Raw genomic sequence first — 25,300 nt, 5'->3', positions numbered from 1 at the left:
ATGCTTTTTGTGTTTTTTGCAGGCCCCTGTAAACTTGTTTGTTTGGGCCCTTAGGGATTAACTTTCAATGCCCTAAAAGTTTCCATCTCTCATGGGGTAGGGATTAACTTTCAATGCCTCAAAAGTGTCGATCTCTCATGGGGTACGGATTAACTTTCAATGCCTCAAAAGTGTCCATCTCTCATGGGGTAGGGATTAACTTTCAATGCCTCAAAAATGTCCATCTCTCATGGGGTAGGGATTAACTTTCAATGACACAAAAGTGTCCATCTCTCATAGGGTAAGGATTAACTGTCAATGCCTCAAAAGTGTCCATCTCTCATGGGGCAGGGATTCACTTTCAATACAAAGTGTCCATCTTTCATGGGGTAGGGATTAACTTTCAATGCCTCAAAGTGTCCATCTCTCATGGGGGAGGGATTAACTTTCAATGCCACAAAACTGTCCATCTCTAATGGGGCAGGGAATAACTTTCAAAGCCTCAAAAGTGTCCATCTCTCATGGGGTAGGGATTAACTTTCAATGCCTCATAAGTGTCCATCTCTCATGGGGTAGGGATTAAGTTTCAATGCCTCAAAAGTGTCCATTCTCACGGAGTAGGAATTAACTTTCAATGCCTCAAAAGTGTCCATCTCTCATGGGGTAGGGATTAACTTTCAATGCCTCAAAAGTGTCCATCTCTCATGGGGTAGGGATTAACTTTCAATGCCTCAAAGAGTCCATCTCTCATGGGGTAGGGATTAACTTTCAATGCCTCAAAGTGTCCATCTCTCATGGAGTAGGGATTACGTTTCAATGCTTCATAAGTGTCTATCTCTCATGGGGTAGGAATTAACTTTCAATGTCTCAAAAGTGTCCATCTCTCATGGGGTAGGGATTAACTTTCAATGCCTCAAAAATGTCCATCTCTCATGGGGTAGGGATTAACTTTCAATGACACAAAAGTGTCCATCTCTCATGGGGCAGGGATTAACTGTCAATGCCTCAAAAGTGTCCATCTCTCATGGGGCAGGGATTAACTTTCAATACAAAGTGTCCATCTCTCATGTGGTAGGGATTAACTTTCGATGCCTCATAAGTGTCCATCTCTCATGGGGTAGGGATTAACTTTCAATGCCTCAAAAGTGTCCATCTCTCATGGGGTAGGGATTAACTTTCAATGCCTCAAAGTGTCCATCTCTCATGGGGTAGGGATTAACTTTCAATGCCTCAAAGTGTCCATCTCTCATGGGGTAGGGATTAACTTTCAATGCCTCATAAGTGTCGATCTCTCATGGGGTAGGGATTAACTTTCAATGCCTCAAAAGTGTCCTTCTCTCATGGGGTAGAGATTAACTTTCAATGCCTCAAAAATGTCCATCTCTCATGGGTTAGGGATTAACTTTCAATGACACAAAAGTGTCCATCTCTCATGGGGCAGGGATTAACTGGCAATGCCTCAAAAGTGTCCATCTCTCATGGGGTAGGGATTAACTTTCAATGCCTCAAACGTGTTCATCTCTCACCTTGGGGGAGTGAACTTTTAATGCCTCAAAGGGTGCCATCTCTCGCCTTGGGTGGTAGGGATTAACTTTCAATGCCTCAAAAGTGTCCATCTCTCATGGGGTGGGATTAACTTTCAATGCCTCAAAAGTGTCCATCTCTTCATGGGGTAGTGATTAACTTTCAATGCCTCAAAAGTGTCAATCTCTCATAGGGTAGGGATTAACCTTCAATGCCTCAAAGGTGTTCTTGTCTCATGGGGTAGGGATTAACTTTCAATGCCTCAAAAGTGTCCATCTCCCATGGGGTAGGGATTAATTTTCAATGCCACAAAAGTGTCCATCTCTCTTGGGATATGGATTAACTTTCAATGCCTCAAAAGTGTTCTTCTGTCATGCACTAGGGATTAACTTTCAATGCCTCAAAAATGTCTATCTCTCATGGGGCAGGGATTAACTTTCAATACAAAGTGTCCATCTCTCATGGGGTAGGGATTAACTTTCAATGCCTCAAAGTGTCCATCTCTCATGGGGTAGGGATTAACTTTCAATGCCTCATAAGTGTCCATCTCTCATAGGGTAGGGATTAACTTTCAATGCCTCAAAAGTGTCCATCTCTCATCGGGTAGCGAGTAACTTTCAATGCCTCAAAGTGTCCATCTCTCATGGGGTAGGGATTAACTTTCAATGCCTCAAAGTGTCCATCTCTCATGGGGTAGGGATTAACTTTCAATGCCTCATAAGTGTCGATCTCTCATGGGGTAGGGATTAACTTTCAATGCCTCAAAAGTGTCCTTCTCTCATGGGGTAGGGATTAACTTTCAATGCCTCAGAAATGTCCAACTCTCATGGGGTAGGGATTAACTATCAATGACACAAAAGTGTCCATCTCTCATGGGGCAGGGATTAACTGTCAATGCCTCAAAATTGTCCATCTCTCATGGGGTAGGGATTAACGTTCAATGCCTCAAAAGTGTCCATCTCTCATGGGGTAAGGATTAACTTTCAATCCCTCAAAAATGTCCACCTCTCATGGGGTAGGGATTAACTTTCAATGCCACAAAAGTGGCCATCTCTCATGGGGCAGGGATTAACTTTCAATACAAAGTGTCCATCTCTCATGGGGTAGGGCTTAACTTTCAATGCCTCAAAAGTGTCCAGCTCTCATGGGGTAGGGATTAACTTTCAATGCCTCAAAAATGTCCATCTCTCATGGGGTAGGAATTAACTTTCAATGCCACAAAAGTGTCCATCTCTAATGGGGCAGGGATTAACTTTCAAAGCCTCAAAAGTGTCCTTCTCTCTTGGGGTAGGGATTAAATTTCAATGCTTCAAAAATGTCCATCTCTCATGGGGTAGGGATTAACTTTCAATGCCACAAAAGTGTCCATCTCTCATGGGGCAGGGATTAACATTCAATGCCTCAAAATGGTCCATCTCTCAGGGGGTAGGAATTAACTTTCAATGCCACAAAAGTGTCCATCTCTAATGGGGCAGGGATTAACTTTCAAAGCCTCAAAAGTGTCCTTCTCTCTTGGGGTAGGGATTAAATTTCAATGCTTCAAAAATGTCCATCTCTCATGGGGTAGGGATTAACTTTCAATGCCACAAAAGTGTCCATCTCTCATGGGGCAGGGATTAACATTCAATGCCTCAAAATGGTCCATCTCTCATGGGGTAGGGATTAACTTTCGATCCCTCATAAGTGTCCATCTCCCATGGGGTAGGGATTAACTTTCAATGCCTCAAAAGTGTCCATCTCTCACGGGGTAGGAATTAACTTTCAATGCCTCAAAAGTGTCCATCTCTCAACTTGGGGGAGTGAACTTTTAATGCCTCAAAGGGGACCATCTCTCGCCTTGGGTGGTAGGGATTATTTTTCAATGCCTCAAAAGAGTCCATCTCTCATGGGGTAGGGATTAACTTTCAATGCCTCAAAAGTGTTCTTCTCTCATGGGGTAGGGATTAACTTTCAATGCCTCAAAAGTGTCCATCTCTCATGGGGTAGGGATAAACTTTTAAGGCCTCAAAAGTGTTCTTCTCTCATGGGGTAGGGATTAACTTTCAATGCCTCAAAAGTGTCCATCTCTCATGGGGTAGGGATTAACTTTCAATGCCTCATAAGTGTCCATCTCTCATTGGGTAGGGATCAACTTTCAATGCCTCAAAATTGTCCACCTCTCACGGGGTAGGAATTAACTTTCAATGCCTCAAAAGTGTCAATCTCTCATGGGGTAGGGATTAACTTTCAATGCCTCAAAAGTGTCCATCTCTCAACTTGGGGGAGTGAACTTTTAATGCCTCAAAGGGGACCATCTCTCGCCTTGGGTGGTAGGGATTATTTTTCAATGCCTCAAAAGAGTCCATCTCTCATGGGGTAGGGATTAACTTTCAATGCCTCAAAAGTGTTCTTCTTTCATGGGGTAGGGATTAACTTTCAATGCCTCAAAAGTGTCCATCTCTCATGGGGTAGGGATAAACTTTTAAGGCCTCAAAAGTGTTCTTCTCTCATGGGGTAGGGATTAACTTTCAATGCCTCAAAAGTGTCCATCTCTCATGTGGTAGGGATTAACTTTCAATGCCTCAAAAATGTCCACCTCTCATGGGGTATGGATTAACTTTCAATGCCACAAAAGTGGCCATCTCTCATGGGGCAGGCATTAACTGGCAATGCCTCAAAAGTGTCCATCTCTCATGGGGCAGGGATTAACTTTCAATACAAAGTGTCCTTCTCTCATGGGGTAGGGATTAACTTTCAATGCCTCAAAAGTGTCCATCTCTCATGGGCTAGGGATTAACTTTCAATGCCTCAAAAATGTCCACCTCTCATGGGGTATGGATTAACTTTCAATGCCACAAAAGTGGCCATCTCTCATGGGGCAGGCATTAACTGGCAATGCCTCAAAAGTGTCCATCTCTCATGGGGCAGGGATTAACTTTCAATACAAAGTGTCCTTCTCTCATGGGGTAGGGATTAACTTTCAATGCCACAAAAGTTTCCATCTCTCATGGGGTAGGGATTACATTTCAATGCCACAAAAGTGTCCATCTCTCATGGGGCAGGGATTAAGTTTCAATGCCTCATAAGTGTCCATCTCTCATGGGGTAGGGATTAACTTTCAATGCCTCAAAAGTGTCCATCTCTCACGGGGTAGGAATTAACTTTCAATGCCTCAAAAGTGTCCATCTCTCATGGGGTAGGGATTAACTTTCAATGCCTCATAAGTGTTGATCTCTCATGGGGTAGGGATTAACTTTCAATGCCTCAAAAGTGTCCATCTCTCATGGGGTAGGGATTAACTTTCAATGCTTCATTAGTGTCCATCTCTCATGGGGTAGGGATTAACTTTCAATGCCTCAAAAGTGTCCATCTCTCATGGGGTAGGGATTAACTTTCAATGCCTCATAAGTGTCAATCTCTCATGGGGTAGGGATTAACTTTCAATGCCTCAAAAGTGTCCATCTCTCATGGGGTTGGAATTAACTTTCAATGCCTCAAAAGTGTCCATCTCTCACGGGGTAGGAATTAACTTTCAATGCCTCAAAAGTGTCCATCTCTCCTGGGGCAGGAATTAACTTTTAATGCCTCAAACGTGTCCATCTCTCACCCTGGGCGGGGGGATACCTTTTAATGCCTCAAAAGGGGGCCATCTCTCGCCTTGGGTGGTGGGGATTAACTTCCAATGCCTCAAAAGTGTCCATCTCTCATGGGGTAGGGATTAACTTTCAATGCCTTAAAAGTGTCCATCTCTCATAGGGTAGGGATTAACTTTCAATGCCTAAAAAGTGTTAATCTCTCATGGGGTAGGGATTAACCTTCAATGCCTCAAAAGTGTTCTTCTCTCATGGGGTAGGGATTAACCTTCAATGCCTCAAAATTGTTCTTCTCTCATGGGTTAGGGATTAACTTTCAATGCCTCAAAAGTGTCCATCTCTCATGGGGTAGGGATAAACTTTCAAGGCCTCAAAAGGGTCCATCTCTCATGGGGTAGAAATTAACTTTAAATTCCTCAAAAGTGTCCATCTCTCATGGGGTAGAGATTACCTTTCAATGCCACAAAAGTGTCCATCTCTCATGGGGTAAGAATTAACTTTAAATGCCTCAAAAGTATCCATCTCTCATGGGGTAGGGATTAACTTCCAATGCCTAATAAGTGTCCTTCTCTCATGGGGTAGGGATTAACTTTCAATGCCTCATAAATTCCCATCTCTCATGGGGTCGGGATTAACTTTAAATGCCTCAAAAGTGTCCATCTCTGACCTTGGGGGAGTGAACTTGAAATGCCTCAAAGGGTGCCATGTGAAGTAGTGTGGCTCACTGGTTAGAGGCGGCAGACCCGAGAGCAGAGGACGGCCCGGGACCAGGGTTCGATTCCCGGCGCGGCAGGTTTCTGGACCAGGGTCAGCGGAATCGATAATTCTCTCGCCTCGGTGCCCACTCTGATCAGCGATCACACTCGGCAACTCTGGGCATTAGCTTGCCTCATCTTCACTAACGGCCCCACCAGACCGCCGGGGATGCCTGGTCTCACCCTGGAGATACCCATTAAGGAACCATCTCTCAGGGAAGCCAGGAAGGGTTTCGCAGCGGTCGAAGCGCCTTGGGACGCTACGGGTAAGTAGTGCGCTATATAAATGCCAATACATTACATTACATTACATCTCTCGCCTTGGGTGGTAGGGATTAACTTTCAATGCCTCAAAAGTGTCCATCTCTCATGGGGTAGGGATTGACTTTCATTGCCTCAAAAGTGTCCATCTCTCATGGAGTAGGGAATAACTTTCAATGCCTCAAAAGTGTCAATCTCTCATAGGGTAGGGATTAACTTTCAATGCCTCAAAAGTGTCAATCTCTCATAGGGTAGGGATTAACCTTCAATGCCTCAAAAGTGTTCTTCTCTCATGGGGTAGGGATTAACTTTCAATGCCACAAAAATGTCCATCTCTCATGTGGTATGGATTAACTTTCAATGCCTCAAAAGTGTCCATCTCTCATGGGGTAGGGATTAATTTTCAATGCCTCAAAAGTGTCGATCTCTCATGGGGTAGGGATTAACTTTCAATGCCTCAAAAATGTCCATCTCTAATGGGGTAGGGATAAACTTTCAATGACAGAAAAGTGTCAATCTCTCATGGGGTAGGGATTAACTTTCAATGCCTCAAAATGTCCATCTCTCATGGGGTAGGGATTAACTTTCAATGCCTCAAAAGTATCCATCTCTCATGGGGTAGGGATTAACTTCCAATGCCTAATAAGTGTCCTTCTCTCATGGGGTAGGGATTAACTTTCAATGCCTCATAAATTCCCATCTCTCATGGGGTCGGGAATAACTTTCAATGCCTCAAACGTGTCCATCTCTGACCTTGGGGGAGTGAACTTGAAATGCCTCAAAGGGTGCCATCTCTCGCCTTGGGTGGTAGGGATTAACTTTCAATGCCTCAAAAGTGTACATCTCTCATGGGGTAGAGATTGACTTTCATTGCCTCAAAAGTGTCCATCTCTCATGGGGTAGGGATTAACTTTCAATGCCTCAAAAGTGTCAATCTCTCATAGGGTAGGGATTAACCTTCAATGCCTCAAAAGTGTTCTTCTCTCATGGGGTAGGGATTAACTTTCAATGCCACAAAAGTGTCCATCTCTCATGGGGTAGGGATAAACTTTCAATGACACAAAAGTGTCCATCTCTCATGGGGTAGGGATTAACTTTCAATGCCTCAAAAATGTCCATCTCTCATGGGGTAGGAATTAACTTTCAATGCCACAAAAGTGTCCATCTCTAATGGGGCAGGGATTAACTTTCAAAGCCTCAAAAGTGTCCTTCTCTCTTGGGGTAGGGATTAAATTTCAATGCTTCAAAAATGTCCATCTCTCATGGGGCAGGGATTAACATTTAATGCCTCAAAATGGTCCATCTCTCATGGGGTAGGAATTAACTTTCAATGCCACAAAAGTGTCCATCTCTAATGGGGCAGGGATTAACTTTCAAAGCCTCAAAAGTGTCCTTCTCTCTTGGGGTAGGGATTAAATTTCAATGCTTCAAAAATGTCCATCTCTCATGGGGTAGGGATTAACTTTCAATGCCACAAAAGTGTCCATCTCTCATGGGGCAGGGATTAACATTCAATGCCTCAAAATGGTCCATCTCTCATGGGGTAGGGATTAACTTTCGATCCCTCATAAGTGTCCATCTCTAATGGGGCAGGGATTAACTTTCAAAGCCTCAAAAGTGTCATTCTCTCTTGGGGTAGGGATTAAATTTCAATGCTTCAAAAATGTCCATCTCACATGGGGCAGGGATTAACATTCAATGCCTCAAAATGGTCCATCTCTCATGGGGTAGGAATTAACTTTCAATGCCACAAAAGTGTCCATCTCTAATGGGGCAGGGATTAACTTTCAAAGCCTCAAAAGTGTCCTTCTCTCTTGGGGTAGGGATTAAATTTCAATGCTTCAAAAATGTCCATCTCTCATGGGGTAGGGATTAACTTTCAATGCCACAAAAGTGTCCATCTCTCATGGGGCAGGGATTAACATTCAATGCCTCAAAATGGTCCATCTCTCATGGGGTAGGGATTAACTTTCGATCCCTCATAAGTGTCCATCTCCCATGGGGTAGGGATTAACTTTCAATGCCTCAAAAGTGTCCATCTCTCACGGGGTAGGAATTAACTTTCAATGCCTCAAAAGTGTCCATCTCTCAACTTGGGGGAGTGAACTTTTAATGCCTCAAAGGGGACCATCTCTCGCCTTGGGTGGTAGGGATTATTTTTCAATGTCTCAAAAGAGTCCATCTCTCATGGGGTAGGGATTAACTTTCAATGCCTCAAAAGTGTTCTTCTCTCATGGGGTAGGGATTAACTTTCAATGCCTCAAAAGTGTCCATCTCTCATGGGGTAGGGATAAACTTTTAAGGCCTCAAAAGTGTTCTTCTCTCATGGGGTAGGGATTAACTTTCAATGCCTCAAAAGTGTCCATCTCTCATGGGGTAGGGATTAACTTTCAATGCCTCATAAGTGTCCATCTCTCATTGGGTAGGAATCAACTTTCAATGCCTCAAAATTGTCCATCTCTCACGGGGTAGGAATTAACTTTCAATGCCTCAAAAGTGTCAATCTCTCATGGGGTAGGGATTAACTTTCAATGCCTCAAAAGTGTCCATCTCTCAACTTGGGGGAGTGAACTTTTAATGCCTCAAAGGGGACCATCTCTCGCCTTGGGTGGTAGGGATTATTTTTCAATGCCTCAAAAGAGTCCATCTCTCATGGGGTAGGGATTAACTTTCAATGCCTCAAAAGTGTTCTTCTCTCATGGGGTAGGGATTAACTTTCAATGCCTCAAAAGTGTCCATCTCTCATGGGGTAGGGATAAACTTTTAAGGCCTCAAAAGTGTTCTTCTCTCATGGGGTAGGGATTAACTTTCAATGCCTCAAAAGTGTCCATCTCTCATGTGGTAGGGATTAACTTTCAATGCCTCAAAAATGTCCACCTCTCATGGGGTATGGATTAACTTTCAATGCCACAAAAGTGGCCATCTCTCATGGGGCAGGCATTAACTGGCAATGCCTCAAAAGTGTCCATCTCTCATGGGGCAGGGATTAACTTTCAATACAAAGTGTCCTTCTCTCATGGGGTAGGGATTAACTTTCAATGCCTCAAAAGTGTCCATCTCTCATGGGCTAGGGATTAACTTTCAATGCCTCAAAAATGTCCACCTCTCATGGGGTATGCATTAACTTTCAATGCCACAAAAGTGGCCATCTCTCATGGGGCAGGCATTAACTGGCAATGCCTCAAAAGTGTCCATCTCTCATGGGGCAGGGATTAACTTTCAATACAAAGTGTCCTTCTCTCATGGGGTAGGGATTAACTTTCAATGCCACAAAAGTTTCCATCTCTCATGGGGTAGGGATTACATTTCAATGCCACAAAAGTGTCCATCTCTCATGGGGCAGGGATTAAGTTTCAATGCCTCATAAGTGTCCATCTCTCATGGGGTAGGGATTAACTTTCAATGCCTCAAAAGTGTCCATCTCTCACGGGGTAGGAATTAACTTTCAATGCCTCAAAAGTGTCCATCTCTCATGGGGTAGGGATTAACTTTCAATGCCTCATAAGTGTCGATCTCTCATGGGGTAGGGATTAACTTTCAATGCCTCAAAAGTGTCCATCTCTCATGGGGTAGGGATTAACTTTCAATGCTTCATTAGTGTCCATCTCTCATGGGGTAGGGATTAACTTTCAATGCCTCAAAAGTGTCCATCTCTCATGGGGTAGGGATTAACTTTCAATGCCTCATAAGTGTCAATCTCTCATGGGGTAGGGATTAACTTTCAATGCCTCAAAAGTGTCCATCTCTCATGGGGTAGGAATTAACTTTCAATGCCTCAAAAGTGTCCATCTCTCACGGGGTAGGAATTAACTTTCAATGCCTCAAAAGTGTCGATCTCTCCTGGGGCAGGAATTAACTTTTAATGCCTCAAACGTGTCCATCTCTCACCCTGGGCGGGGGGATACCTTTTAATGCCTCAAAAGGGGGCCATCTCTCGCCTTGGGTGGTGGGGATTAACTTCCAATGCCTCAAAAGTGTTCATCTCTCATGGGGTAGGGATTAACTTTCAATGCCTTAAAAGTGTCCATCTCTCATAGGGTAGGGATTAACTTTCAATGCCTAAAAAGTGTTAATCTCTCATGGGGTAGGGATTAACCTTCAATGCCTCAAAAGTGTTCTTCTCTCATGGGGTAGGGATTAACCTTCAATGCCTCAAAATTGTTCTTCTCTCATGGGTTAGGGATTAACTTTCAATGCCTCAAAAGTGTCCATCTCTCATGGGGTAGGGATAAACTTTCAAGGCCTCAAAAGGGTCCATCTCTCATGGGGTAGAAATTAACTTTAAATTCCTCAAAAGTGTCCATCTCTCATGGGGTAGAGATTACCTTTCAATGCCACAAAAGTGTCCATCTCTCATGGGGTAAGAATTAACTTTAAATGCCTCAAAAGTATCCATCTCTCATGGGGTAGGGATTAACTTCCAATGCCTAATAAGTGTCCTTCTCTCATGGGGTAGGGATTAACTTTCAATGCCTCATAAATTCCCATCTCTCATGGGGTCGGGATTAACTTTAAATGCCTCAAAAGTGTCCATCTCTGACCTTGGGGGAGTGAACTTGAAATGCCTCAAACGGTGCCATGTGAAGTAGTGTGGCTCACTGGTTAGAGGCGGCAGACCCGAGAGCAGAGGACGGCCCGGGACCAGGGTTCGATTCCCGGCGCGGCAGGTTTCTGGACCAGGGTCAGCGGAATCGATAATTCTCTCGCCTCGGTGCCCACTCTGATCAGCGATCACACTCGGCAACTCTGGGCATTAGCTTGCCTCATCTTCACTAACGGCCCCACCAGACCGCCGGGGATGCCTGGTCTCACCCTGGAGATACCCATTAAGGAACCATCTCTCAGGGAAGCCAGGAAGGGTTTCGCAGCGGTCGAAGCGCCTTGGGACCCTACGGGTAAGTAGTGCGCTATATAAATGCCAATACATTACATTACATTACATCTCTCGCCTTGGGTGGTAGGGATTAACTTTCAATGCCTCAAAAGTGTCCATCTCTCATGGGGTAGGGATTGACTTTCATTGCCTCAAAAGTGTCCATCTCTCATGGGGTAGGGAATAACTTTCAATGCCTCAAAAGTGTCAATCTCTCATAGGGTAGGGATTAACTTTCAATGCCTCAAAAGTGTCAATCTCTCATAGGGTAGGGATTAACCTTCAATGCCTCAAAAGTGTTCTTCTCTCATGGGGTAGGGATTAACTTTCAATGCCACAAAAGTGTCCATCTCTCATGTGGTATGGATTAACTTTCAATGCCTCAAAAGTGTCCATCTCTCATGGGGTAGGGATTAATTTTCAATGCCTCAAAAGTGTCGATCTCTCATGGGGTAGGGATTAACTTTCAATGCCTCAAAAATGTCCATCTCTCATGGGGTAGGGATAAACTTTCAATGACAGAAAAGTGTCAATCTCTCATGGGGTAGGGATTAACTTTCAATGCCTCAAAATGTCCATCTCTCATGGGGTAGGGATTAACTTTCAATGCCTCAAAAGTATCCATCTCTCATGGGGTAGGGATTAACTTCCAATGCCTAATAAGTGTCCTTCTCTCATGGGGTAGGGATTAACTTTCAATGCCTCATAAATTCCCATCTCTCATGGGGTCGGGAATAACTTTCAATGCCTCAAACGTGTCCATCTCTGACCTTGGGGGAGTGAACTTGAAATGCCTCAAAGGGTGCCATCTCTCGCCTTGGGTGGTAGGGATTAACTTTCAATGCCTCAAAAGTGTACATCTCTCATGGGGTAGAGATTGACTTTCATTGTCTCAAAAGTGTCCATCTCTCATGGGGTAGGGATTAACTTTCAATGCCTCAAAAGTGTCAATCTCTCATAGGGTAGGGATTAACCTTCAAAGCCTCAAAAGTGTTCTTCTCTCATGGGGTAGGGATTAACTTTCAATGCCACAAAAGTGTCCATCTCTCATGGGGTAGGGATAAACTTTCAATGACACAAAAGTGTCCATCTCTCATGGGGTAGGGATTAACTTTCAATGCCTCAAAAATGTCCATCTCTCATGGGGTAGGGATTAACTTTCAATGCCACAAAAGTGTCCATCTCTAATGGGGCAGGGATTAACTTTCAAAGCCTCAAAAGTGTCCTTCTCTCTTGGGGTAGGGATTAACTTTCACTGCTTAATAAATGTCCATCTCTCATGGGGTAGGGATTAACTTTCAATGCCACAAAAGTGTCCATCTCTCATGGGGTAGGGATAAACTTTCAATGCCTCATAAGTGTCCATCTCTCATGGGGTAGGGGTTAAGTTTCAATGCCTCAAAAGTGTCCATCTCTCACGGGGTAGAGATTAACTTTCAATGCCTCAAAAGTGTCCATCTCTCATGGGGTAGGGATTAACTTTCAATGCCTCAAAGAGTTCATCTCTCATGGGGTAGGGATTAACTTTCAATGCCTCAAAGTGTCCATCTCTCATGGGGTAGGGATTAACTTTCAATGCCTCATAAGTGTTCTTCTCTCATGGGGTAGGGATTAACTTTCAATGCCTAAAAAGTGTCCATCTCTCATGGGGTAGGGATTAACTTTCAATGCCTCAAAAGTGTTCTTCTCTCATGGGGTAGGGATTAACTTTCAATGCCTCAAAAGTGTCCATCTCTCATGGGGTAGGGATAAACTTTCAAGGCCTCAAAAGGGTCCATCTCTCATGGGATAGAAATTAACTTTAAATTCCTCAAAAGTGTCCATCTCTCATGGGGTAGAGATTAACTTACAATGCCACAAAAGTGTCCATCTCTCATGGGGTAAGGATTACCTTTCAATGCCTCAAAAGTATCCATCTCTCTTGGGGTAGGGATTAACTTCCAATGCCTAATAAGTGTCCCTCTCTCATGGGGAGGGGATTAACTTTCAATGCCTCATAAGTGCCCATCTCTCATGGGGTCGGGATTAGCTTTTAATGCCTCAAACGTGTCCATCTCTCACCTTGGGGGAGTGAACTTTAAATGCCTCAAAGGGGGCCATCTCTCGCCTTGGGTGGTAGGGATTAACTTTCAATGCCTCAAAAGTGTCAATCTCTCATAGGGTAGGGATTAACCTTCAATGCCTCAAAATTGTTCTTCTCTCATGGGGTAGGGATTAACTTTCAATGCCTCAAAAGTGTTGATTTCTCATGGGGTAGGGATTAAATTTCCATGCCACAAAGTGTCCATCTCTCATGGGGTATGGATTAACTTTCAATACCCTAAAAGTTTCCATCTCTCATGGGGTAGGGATTAACTTTCAATGCCTCAAAAGTGTCGATCTCTCATGGGGTACGGATTAACTTTCAATGCCTCAAAAGTGTCCATCTCTCATGGGGTAGGGATTAACTTTCAATGCCTCAAAAATGTCCATCTCTCATGGGGTAGGGTTTAACTTTCAATGACACAAAAGTGTCCATCTCTCATGGGGTAAGGATTAACTGTCAATGCCTCAAAAGTGTCCATCTCTCAAGGGGCAGGGATTAACTTTCAATACAAAGTGTCCATCTCTCATGGGGTAGGGATTAACTTTCAATGCCTCAAAGTGTCCATCTCTCATGGGGTAGGGATTAACTTTCAATGCCACAAAACTGTCCATCTCTAATGGGGCAGGGAATAACTTTCAAAGCCTCAAAAGTGTCCATCTCTCATGGGGTAGGGATTAACTTTCAATGCCTCATAAGTGTCCATCTCTCATGGGGTAGGGATTAAGTTTCAATGCCTCAAAAGTGTCCATCTCTCACGGGGTAGGAATTAACTTTCAATGCCTCAAAAGTGTCCATCTCTCATGGGGTAGGGATTAACTTTCAATGCCTCAAAAGTGTCCATCTCTCATGGGGTAGGGATTAACTTTCAATGCCTCAAAGAGTCCATCTCTCATGGGGTAGGGATTAACTTTCAATGCCTCAAAGTGTCCATCTCTCATGGAGTAGGGATTACGTTTCAATGCCTCATAAGTGTCTATCTCTCATGGGGTAGGAATTAACTTTCAATGTCTCAAAAGTGTCCATCTCTCATGGGGTAGGGATTAACTTTCAATGCCTCAAAAATGTCCATCTCTCATGGGGTAGGGATTAACTTTCAATGACACAAAAGTGTCCATCTCTCATGGGGCAGGGATTTACTGTCAATGCCTCAAAAGTGTCCATCTCTCATGGGGCAGGGATTAACTTTCAATACAAAGTGTCCATCTCTCATGTGGTAGGGATTAACTTTCAATGCCTCATAAGTGTCCATCTCTCATGGGGTAGGGATTAACTTTCAATGCCTCAAAAGTGTCCATCTCTCATGGGGTAGGGATTAACTTTCAATGCCTCAAAGTGTCCATCTCTCATGGGGTAGGGATTAACTTTCAATGCCTCAAAGTGTCCATCTCTCATGGGGTAGGGATTAACTTTCAATGCCTCATAAGTGTCGATCTCTCATGGGGTAGGGATTAACTTTCAATGCCTCAAAAGTGTCCTTCTCTCATGGGGTAGAGATTAACTTTCAATGCCTCAAAAATGTCCATCTCTCATGGGTTAGGGATTAACTTTCAATGACACAAAAGTGTCCATCTCTCATGGGGCAGGGATTAACTGGCAATGCCTCAAAAGTGTCCATCTCTCATGGGGTACGGATTAACTTTCAATGCCTCAAACGTGTCCATCTCTCACCTTGGGGGAGTGAACTTTTAATGCCTCAAAGGGTGCCATCTCTCGCCTTGGGTGGTAGGGATTAACTTTCAATGCCTCAAAAGTGTCCATCTCTCATGGGGTGGGATTAACTTTCAATGCCTCAAAAGTGTCCGTCTCTTCATGGGGTAGTGATTAACTTTCAATGCCTCAAAAGTGTCAATCTCTCATAGGGTAGGTATTAACCTTCAATGCCTCAAAGGTGTTCTTGTCTCATGGGGTAGGGATTAACTTTCAATGCCTCAAAAGTGTCCATCTCCCATGGGGTAGGGATTAATTTTCAATGCCACAAAAGTGTCCATCTCTCTTGGGATATGGATTAACTTTCAATGCCTCAAAAGTGTTCTTCTCTCATGCACTAGGGATTAACTTTCAATGCCTCAAAAATGTCTATCTCTCATGGGGCAGGGATTAACTTTCAATACAAAGTGTCCATCTCTCATGGGGTAGGGATTAACTTTCAATGCCTCAAAGTGTCCATCTCTCATGGGGTAGGGATTAACTTTCAATGCCTCATAAGTGTCCATCTCTCATGGGGTAGGGATTAACTTTCAATGCCTCAAAAGTGTCCATCTCTCATCGGGTAGCGAGTAACTTTCAATGCCTCAAAGTGTCCATCTCTCATGGGGTAGGGATTAACTTTCAATGCCTCAAAGTGTCCATCTCTCATGGGGTAGGGATTAACTTTCAATGCCTCATAAGTGTCGATCTCTCATGGGGTAGGGATTAACTTTCAATGCCTCAAAAGTGTCCTTCTCTCATGGGGTAGCGATTAACTTTCAATGCCTCAGAAATGTCCATCTCTCATGGGGTAGGGATTAACTTTCAATGACACAAAAGTGTCCATCTCTCATGGGGCAGGGATTAACTGGCAATGCCTCAAAATTGTCCATCCTCATGGGGTAGGGATTAACGTTCAATGCCTCAAAAGTGTCCATCTCTCATGGGGTAAGGATTAACTTTCAATCCCTCAAAAATGTCCACCTCTCATGGGGTAGGGATTAACTTTCAATGCCACAAAAGTGGCCATCTCTCATGGGGCAGGGATTAACTTTCAATACAAAGTGTCCATCTCTCATGGGGTAGGGCTTAACTTTCAATGCCTCAAAAGTGTCCAGCTCTCATGGGGTAGGGATTAACTTTCAATGCCTCAAAAATGTCCATCTCTCATGGGGTAGGAATTAACTTTCAATGCCACAAAAGTGTCCATCTCTAATGGGGCAGGGATTAACTTTCAAAGCCTCAAAAGTGTCCTTCTCTCTTGGGGCAGGGATTAAATTTCAATGCTTCAAAAATGTCCATCTCTCATGGGGTAGGGATTAACTTTCAATGCCACAAAAGTGTCCATCTCTCATGGGGCAGGGATTAACATTCAATGCTTCAAAAATGTCCATCTCTCATGGGGTAGGGATTAACTTTCAATGCCACAAAAGTGTCCATCTCTCATGGGGCAGGGATTAACATTCAATGCCTCAAAATGGTCCATCTCTCATGGGGTAGGGATTAACTTTCGATCCCTCATAAGTGTCCATCTCCCATGGGGTAGGGATTAACTTTCAATGCCTCAAAAGTGTCCATCTCTCACGGGGTAGGAATTAACTTTCAATGCCTCAAAAGTGTCCATCTCTCATGGGGTAGGGATTAACTTTCAATGCCACAAAAGTGTTCTTCTCTCATGGGGTAGGGATTAACTTTCAATGCCTCAAAAGTGTCCATCTCTCATGGGGTAGGGATTAATTTTCAATGCCACAAAAGTGTCCATCTCTCATGGGGTATGGATTAACTTTCAATGCCTCAAAAGTGTTCTTCTCTCATGCGGTAGGGATTAACTTTCAATGCCTCAAAAGTGTCTATCTCTCATGGGGTAGGGATTAACTTTCAATGCCTCAAAAGTGTCCATCTCTAATGGGGTAGGGATTAACGTTCAATGCCTCAAAAGTGTCCATCTCTCATGGAGTAAGGATTAACTTTCAATGCCTCAAAAATGTCCACCTCTCATGGAGAGGGTTTAACTTTCAATGCCACAAAAGTGGCCATCTCTCGCGGGGCAGGGATTAACTGTTGATGCCTCAAAAGTGTCCATCTCTCATGGGGCAGGGATTAACTTTCAATACAAAGTGTCCATCTCTCATAGGGTATGGATTAACTTTCAATGACCCAAAAGTGTCCATCTCTCATGGGGTAGGGATTAACTTTCAATTCCTCAAAAATGTCCATCTCTCATGGGGTAGGAATTAACTTTCAATGCCACAAAAGTGTCCATCTCTAATGGGGCAGGGATTAACTTTCAAAGCCTCAAAAGTGTCCTTCTCCCCTGGGGTAGGGATTAATGTCCGTCTCTCATGGGTTAGGGATTAACTTTCAATGCCTCAAAGTGTCCATCTCTCATGGGGTAGGGATTAACTTTCAATGCCTCAAAGTGTCCATCTCTCATGGGGTAGGGATTAACTTTCAATGCCTCATAAGTGTCGATCTCTCATGGGGTAGGGATTAACTTTCAATGCCTCAAAAGTGTCCTTCTCTCATGGGGTCGGGATTAACTTTCAATGCATCAAAATGTCCATCTCTCATGGGGTAGGGATTAACTTTCAATGACACAAAAGTGTCCATCTCTCATGGGGCAGGGATTAACTGTCAATGCCTCAAAAGTGTCCATCTCTCATGGGGTAGGGATTAACTTTCAATGCCTCAAACATGTCCATTTCTCACCTTGGGGGAGTGAACTTTTAATGCCTCAAAGGGGGCCATCTCTCGCCTTGGGTGGTAGGGATTAACTTTCAATGCCTCAAAAGTGTCCATCTCTCATGGGGTAGGGATTAACTTTCAATGCCTCAAAAGTGTCAATCTCTCATAGGGTAGGGATTAACCTTCAATGCCTCAAAAGTGTTCTTCTCTCATGGGGTAGGGATTAACTTTCAATGCTTCAAAAGTGTCCATCTCTCATGGGGTAGGGATTAATTTTCAATGCCACAAAAGTGTCCATCTCTTTTGGGGTAAGGATTAACTTTCAATGCCTCAAAAGTGTTCTTCTCTCATGCGGTAGGGATTAACTTTCAATGCCTCAAAAGTGTCCATCTCTCATGGGGTAGGGATTGACTTTCATTGCCTCAAAAGTGTCCATCTCTCATGGGGTAGGGATTAACTTTCAATGCCTCAAAAGTGTCAATCTCTCATAGGGTAGGGATTAACCTTCAATGCCTCAAAAGTGTTCTTCTCTCATGGGGTAGGGATTAACTTTCAATGCCACAAAAGTGTCCATCTCTCATGTGGTATGGATTAACTTTCAATGCCTCAAAAGTGTCGATCTCTCATAGGGTAGGGATTAACCTTCAATGCCTCAAAAGTGTCCATCTCTCATGGGGTAAGGATTAACTTTCATTGCCTCAAAAATGTCCACCTCTCATGGAGAGGGTTTAACTTTCAATGCCACAAAAGTGGCCATCTCTCAAGGGGCAGGGATTAACTGTCAATGCCTCAAAAGTGTCCATCTCTCATGGGGCAGGGATTAACTTTCAATACAAAGTGTCCATCTCTCATGGGGTATGGATTACCTTTCAATGCCCCAAAAGTGTCCATCTCTCATGGGGTAGGGATTAACTTTCAATTCCTCATAAATGTCCATCTCTCATGGGGTAGGAATTAACTTTCAATGCCACAAACGTGTCCATCTCTAATGGGGCAGGGATTAACTTTCAAAGCCTCAAAAGTGTCCTTCTCTCCTGGGGTAGGGATTAACTTTCAATGCCTCAAAAGTGTCCTTCTCTCATGGGGTAGGGATTAACTTTCAATGCCTCAAAAATGTCCATCTCTCATGGGGTAGGGATTAACTTTCAATGACACAAAAGTGTCCATCTCTCACGGGGCAGGGATTAACTGTCAATGCCTCAAAAGTGTCCATCTCTCATGGGGTAGGGATTAACTTTCAATGCCTCAAACGTGTCCATTTCTCACCTTGGGGGAGTGAACTTTTAATGCCTCAAAGGGGGCCATCTCTTGCCTTGGGTGGTAGGGATTAACTTTCAATGCCTCAAAAGTGTCCATCTCTCATGGGGTAGGGATTAACTTTCAATGCCTCAAAAGTGTCCATCTCTTCATGGGGTAGGGATTGACTTTCATTGCCTCAAAAGTGTCCATCTCTCATGGGGTAGGGATTAACTTTCTATGCCTCAAAAGTGTCAATCTCTCATAGGGTAGGGATTAACCTTTAATGCCTCAAAAGTGTTCTTCTCTCATGGGGTAGGGATTAACTTTCAATGCCACAAAAGTGTCCATCTCTCATGTGGTATGGATTAACTTTCTTTTTTTTTTTTTTTTTTTTTTATTGAAAGTTCATGACAATATCATATCTAATACAAAATAGAAAACACAGACTAACATGACAAAACCAAGTAGTTATACATATTCAAAATGTAAATATGGTTGACAGATTTTCAGCTTCTAATAAATAGTATTCGAGCTAGTTAAAACCATTAATATAGCGGGAAATACAAATACAAATAATATGTTAAGATCATGAGGGAAGTAAATTCTGTGAATGTAAAAAAGCTATAAGCCCAGAGTTTTTGACCGCCTCCATGAAGCCACTGGGGCCCAGAGCCTTAGTCCCATATCCCTGGATTTTACTCCCTTCAGTGCGTACAGTTAAGACTCAATGTTGTGGATCCCCAGTAGCCTACACATCCACATCTGAAAGGTTGGAGCCTCAGTGTCCTTCCAAGCAGCAGCAATTAATATTCTAAAAACCGCTGTTGATATGAAAACGAGTGCCTCCATCTCTACGCTCAAACCCATTTTGGCATCAACCCCGAATATTAAAAGTGTTGGGGATAGATCAATCCTGATATCTAGCAGCCCCTCTAAAAACTTTACAATTTCATTTTTAATTGGCCCTAATTTCTCACAGCAGCAAAACATGTGAAGCAGATCGGCCGGGCCCTTACCGCATCTGGGGCAGTTGTGATCTGCTCTCATGCCCCAGTCAAACAATTTCGCCGGTGTGTAATAAAGGTTAAATAAAGTTTTAAAATGCTGCGCTCTTAAGTTTGAGGATCTTAGAAACCTTTTATCCATGAGAATGGTTCTATCTAGATCAATGTCGGGGTCATTCAGTTTCCCAACCCACGTAGTTTCTGTTTTAAGCAAATCATCCGACAATGTACCCAGAAATAATGTATACATTTTCCTTATACGACGGCCGCCTCCCTTCATATAATCTAAGAGTGCACATTCTTTATATACATCTATAACAGGTCTCTTGGATTTAATTATGTTAGTCACTTGTAAGTATTTAAGCTCTTGCGAACCTTGAAGTGCATACCGTGACATCAGGAGATCGAGGGGCCTCAGGACATCCTTTACCATCACTTGTCCCAGTGAGGTTATTCCCTGTCTTTCCCAATGTCTCCAGGGCCCATCTGTGCTTAAGTGAGGGAATAGCCCAGAGTTCCAAAGTGGAGTATGCTTATTAAACTTCGGAATACTTTGATTTTTCTGTATCGCCACCCAAGTCGTACGAATATCTTCCAATATTTTGTACCCTTGAGATTTATAGAAAGGTTTGTCATAGTGCCTTAATAGTACCCCATAGACTTCATTCCCTAATAATAGCTTATATATGGACGGAATACCGTTTTGATCGTTTATCGTATTAGCAGGGAAGAGAAGTATAGCCATATCTGTAAGGTGGCAAGACCAATGGTAGAACTTTAGGTTTGGTATACCCAAACCGCCCTTTTCCTGAGGTAAAGACATAAATTTAATTGATCTTCTCACCTTACCATATTGCCAGACAAAATTCATAAAAATTGCCTCCATTTCCCTGATCAATATATCGTCAATTTTAAAAGGAATAGATCTGAATTTATATAGAATTTTTGGAAACATTGTCATTTTAATGACATTAGCCCTGCCTATAATTGATAAATGAAGAGTATCGATCCGCTTTAAATCTGGTTTCATTTTCAACAATAATGGTGAGAAATTATCATTGATAATTTCCTGTGTCTGGGCATTGATTGTTATTCCCAAATAGACAACAGAGTCCACATATCTATCATCCAATTTGACTGTCTTACTAGAGCATAAAACCTGTGTTTTTGCCACATTCAATCTATATCCGGATACACTACCAAAATCGGAGGTGATATTAATTAGTTCCCTCATGGCACTAGCAGGATCCACCGTAGTAATAGCTATATCATCCGCATACGCGAGGATTTTGGTTGCAAATCCATTAGTGATGATTGGTTTTATATTAATGTTACCCATAATGTGGCGGATCAGGGGATAGATATACAGGGCAAATAGGATAGGCGAACACGGGCACCCTTGTCTTGTCCCTCTCGAAATATGGATCGGATTAGAACCCTCGCCCATAAGATGGATACTAGCTTTTGGGGTGTGATACATGGCCTTGATTGCCTGGATATCGGGGGCCAAATCCTCTGCCCTCCATCACTTTCCATAAAAAGCTCCACTTAACCCGGTCAAACGCCTTTTCGGCATCGAGGAGGATCATTGCAATCCCCTCACCCTCCCCGACATGCATATTAAACAGAGTTATGGCTCTTTTTATATGGTCAGTGGTGCCCCTTCCGGGAATAAAACCATGCTGCCAGGGGGAGACGAGGCCTGCAATAATCTTCCCCATTCGTGTGGCCAGAATTTTAGCGTAGAGTTTATTATCACTATTTATTAATGAAATAGGCCGGTAAGAACCTGGGTTCTCCTTGGGTTTGCCTTTTTTATGGAAGACCACTATATTGGTATTAGTCCAGGATTCTGGTATGATGCCTGTATTAATAACCCCATTAAATAGATCTAATAGGAGAGGAGCCGTCTCTTCGCTCAAGTGTTTATAGACTTCCAGGGGTATGAGATCAGGCCCTGCTGCTTTTCCTGGTGACAAAGCTTTCAGTGCTTGTAGGAGCTCCTCCATAGTGATATCCTGTTCTAAAATTTCCCTCTCATTGGGCAACAGAATATTATCTGTATCCTGCCAGTTCTTACTTGAATAGGTTGTATCTGCATCCTCTTTATAGAGAGTCTGATAGAAGCGCCTAAAAACCTCTAGGATTTCTGTTGGGTTTTTGTAGGTATGCTCCCCCTCTTTAATTTCAGTGATAATATTTTTCGAGGTGGCTTGTCTTATCTTTAAAGCTAAGGCCCTACCTGCATTCTCACCTGTTTCATACATTCCCAATCTGCGAGTCTGATATTCCGCTGCAGCTTTCTTTGCTAGTTGCCGATGACTATCTGCTTTTATCGTATTTAATCTATCTAAACTCTGAGACCCCTGAGACCCGCTGTATACATCTCTCCTGTGTTGTTCCTCGGCCTTTGCCAGCCTTTTCAGAAGGCCCTCCCTGTCTTCCTTTATATTTTTCCACAACCGTGCAGCAAAGCTAATAGTCTCTCCTCTTAGACCCGCCTTGAAACTATCCCAAACCATACCACGAGAAGCGCTATATCTATTAGCGTCGAAAAACGATTGGGACCACCCCTTTATATGTGCGATGTAGTTACTGTCTAATAGAAGTTTTCTATCGAAGGACCACGGTCTCATTTTTTCCCTTGGTTTAGTAATAGACAAATTTAAGACAAGTGGATTATGATCCGAAATTAGCTTTGGGAGCATTGAAATTTCTACAGTGCTGAGAAGAGTGGCTGATACTAGAAAATAATCAAATTTTGTGTATTTATTAAATGGATGTGAGAAGTATGTGAACCCAGGATCATCTTTCTTTAGATCGCCCCAGACATCCTTCAGGCCATAAGAGTGAATTAGCGAGGAAACTGCCCTGAATACCCGGGGTTTTCGTCCTATATATTGGGTGTTACCTGTGAAATCTGCCGAGATATTAAGGTCACCACAAAATACCACAGGTGATGGCCAGTTGGTAAGTTCCCTTTCAATGTGATCCATCACCCCTGGATCGTCCAGATTGGACCCATACACTGAACAAAGAGTAATGCCTAACCCTAGTTCGCATATAGCCCATCTTCCCAGCGGGTCGGCCTTTGATTTTTTGACCCCACCTAATCCAACCCGACCAATGATGGCTACCCCCCTTATAGTGGAAGTCTGTGAGGAACAAGAAAATAATTCATACCCCCTTATATTTAACCAGTGTTTCTTTTACCATGGCAAGTGAGTCTCTTGTAGGCAGACAATATCGGGATTTATTAATTTAACATACTCCTCAAACTTTTCCCTTTTTTTCCAGTCGTTCAATCCACCTATATTAAGGCTAATTATCTTAATCTTTGACATAACCCTGGAGAGAAACCATCCAACGATCTAGCCAATCACATTTTATCCAATATCTAGCAATATCAAGTATAACCACTTTCAACATCTTTAATGCATCAACAAACATATTTAGTACATGAACTTTCTTTTTGCTACTTTTTCTTCCTCCTACCCCCCCTCCCACGAGAAGCCCACCCCTCCCCCCCCCCTGACAACAACTCACCCCCCGGTGAGGCGCGCAGACGAAGTCTGTGCATGTGATGGGTGCGGCAATGGGCACAGTGCAATCAATAGACCCAATATCAGCCTCGGTTTATGTGCAACCTCAATTTTCCTACAAATCTCCCACAAATCACACCACAAATCTACCTTACGTGACACACTTTACTATGTAATATTCAAACTGAGCCTTGAGCTAATCTAAACCTAAGACTTCATTCAGTTATGACACTTGCTAAATGGAATCTAAGAACTCCTTAGCCTTGATTTCCGAGGAGAAATACATGGTCTTGTCAAGGTGGATGATCTTTAGCTGGGCAGGATTGATAAGGTAAACCTGAGCTCTTTTGTCCTGGTAAGGTTTGATTAGTTGCCTTAATCTCCATCTTCGTTCCACGGTGGAGTGACAGAAATCCGGCCTAACAAAGAAGGACCCTCCTTCAAATGTTCTTTTAGCGTCTGGCCGGGCTTTCTCTGAAATGGACTGGCGAAGAAGAAAGTTGCCTATATAGATTAAGATTGCTCTGGGCTTATCACCTTCTCTGGCATTTTTTTTCATTCTATAGGGTGTCCTATGTGCTCTTTGTATTTCAGTGGTCCAGTTCCATCCGGCAATGTCAGGAAAAGCTTTCTCAAACGTTTTGACTATAAACATTTTAGCATCCTGGCCCTCTGCCCCTTCCGGAATACCCAGGACTCTGAGATTGTTCCTTCTTTGCCTGTTTTCAAGGTCCTCAAGCTTCCACTGGATGTCAATTGTTTGGGCTCCGAGAGTTTCCACTTTGGACGTGGCTGCGGCCGCCTCGGCTTCGGTGGCGACCACCCTCTCCTCTAGATTTGAGACCCTGTCGCCGACATTGACCCAGGCTTTAGAAAGCTTTCTGACCACTGCTTTCATCTTTCTTATTGCTGCCTTGGATTTGATGCTGTCTGCCCGGGTTTCCTCTCTATGAGCAGTTATTCCTTGGTGGATTGACTCCATCATCGTCATCATTGATAACTGCGTAGGCTCATTGCAGTTTACATTGCCCGACGCCGAGTTAAGATTCCCTTGGAGGGATGTTGTAGGAGAGTGATCCCAAACCAGTGCATTATGGTCTCTTTGTGGAGGTGCGTTTTTTATGATAGATGATGGTAACCCTGCTTCACTATCGCTCTCTGTTTCCGGATTGCTGCCATCAATATCTGAGCTATGTGTCACATCATCCTCTTCTGACCAGTTGGCCTCCTCTGTAACCGAGAAGAAGCACTCACTGGGGGTCTTTTCCTTTTCCATTTCCCTCTCGCCGTGAATAACCCCAGAATAGATAGTTTTAGCTTTAGAGTTGTCAGGTAGTCCCCTGTTTTTTTCCGAGCCCGTTGCAAGACTGGTACCCTCTTTAAGTGGATCAGCTGTGGATAAGCCCTCTTTAGTTAATAAAACTGCTGAGCCTTCTGTCGAGGAGAGCAGTATATCCTGTGAGGGCGCTGGCGAGGGTAGTAAGGTGATAGTCTCATTATTGCTGGAAGCATCGAGATCCCCAAACCCCAATCCGACATCTAGAGACTCTGAGTGCGTTGTTATAGGCTTATCGCCACCTATTATGTTGTCCCTGGCAGCCTCCGGCTGACCTGATCGAGGGATCTGTGGGTCTATGCCTGGGTTTTGCTCAAGAGTGCTAGCTGGCAGTAGTGATGGTTGATCAAAGGACTCACATGCTGCAGACAGATTGGGTTGCGGAGGTATTACAGTTTGTACCGACAGCCCAGGATCCGCAGCTTCTAGAGCTGGCTCAATATCCTTCAGTTTTCTTTTTTTTTCATTCCGGTTCAACATTTCAACCACGCTGACCGTTGCTGTGGCTGTAGCTTGACGGGTTCTGACCTTAGGGGAATTCTGACCCACAGCTGTCTGCAGCTTTGCCCGTCCTGCTCCAGTCTCTGAAGCTGCCCCTTCTAGCCCAAGGTTTGCGCCATTGTCCATACTTGAGCTATTAACTGAATTGCCAGGTACAGGGGCGCCTTCCACCACGCCCTTTTCTTTGTCTTCTCCCCAGTATTGACTTTTGGGGGCATAGATGCAACCACTATTAGCAGGGAGATCCCCTGCCTCAC

This window comes from Lissotriton vulgaris, unplaced genomic scaffold (assembly GCF_964263255.1).
Source record: "Lissotriton vulgaris unplaced genomic scaffold, aLisVul1.2 SCAFFOLD_2710, whole genome shotgun sequence".
NCBI lineage: Eukaryota > Metazoa > Chordata > Amphibia > Caudata > Salamandridae > Lissotriton > Lissotriton vulgaris.
The sequence above is the reverse complement of the archived record's forward strand: the minus strand, read 5'-3'. Positions refer to the sequence as shown.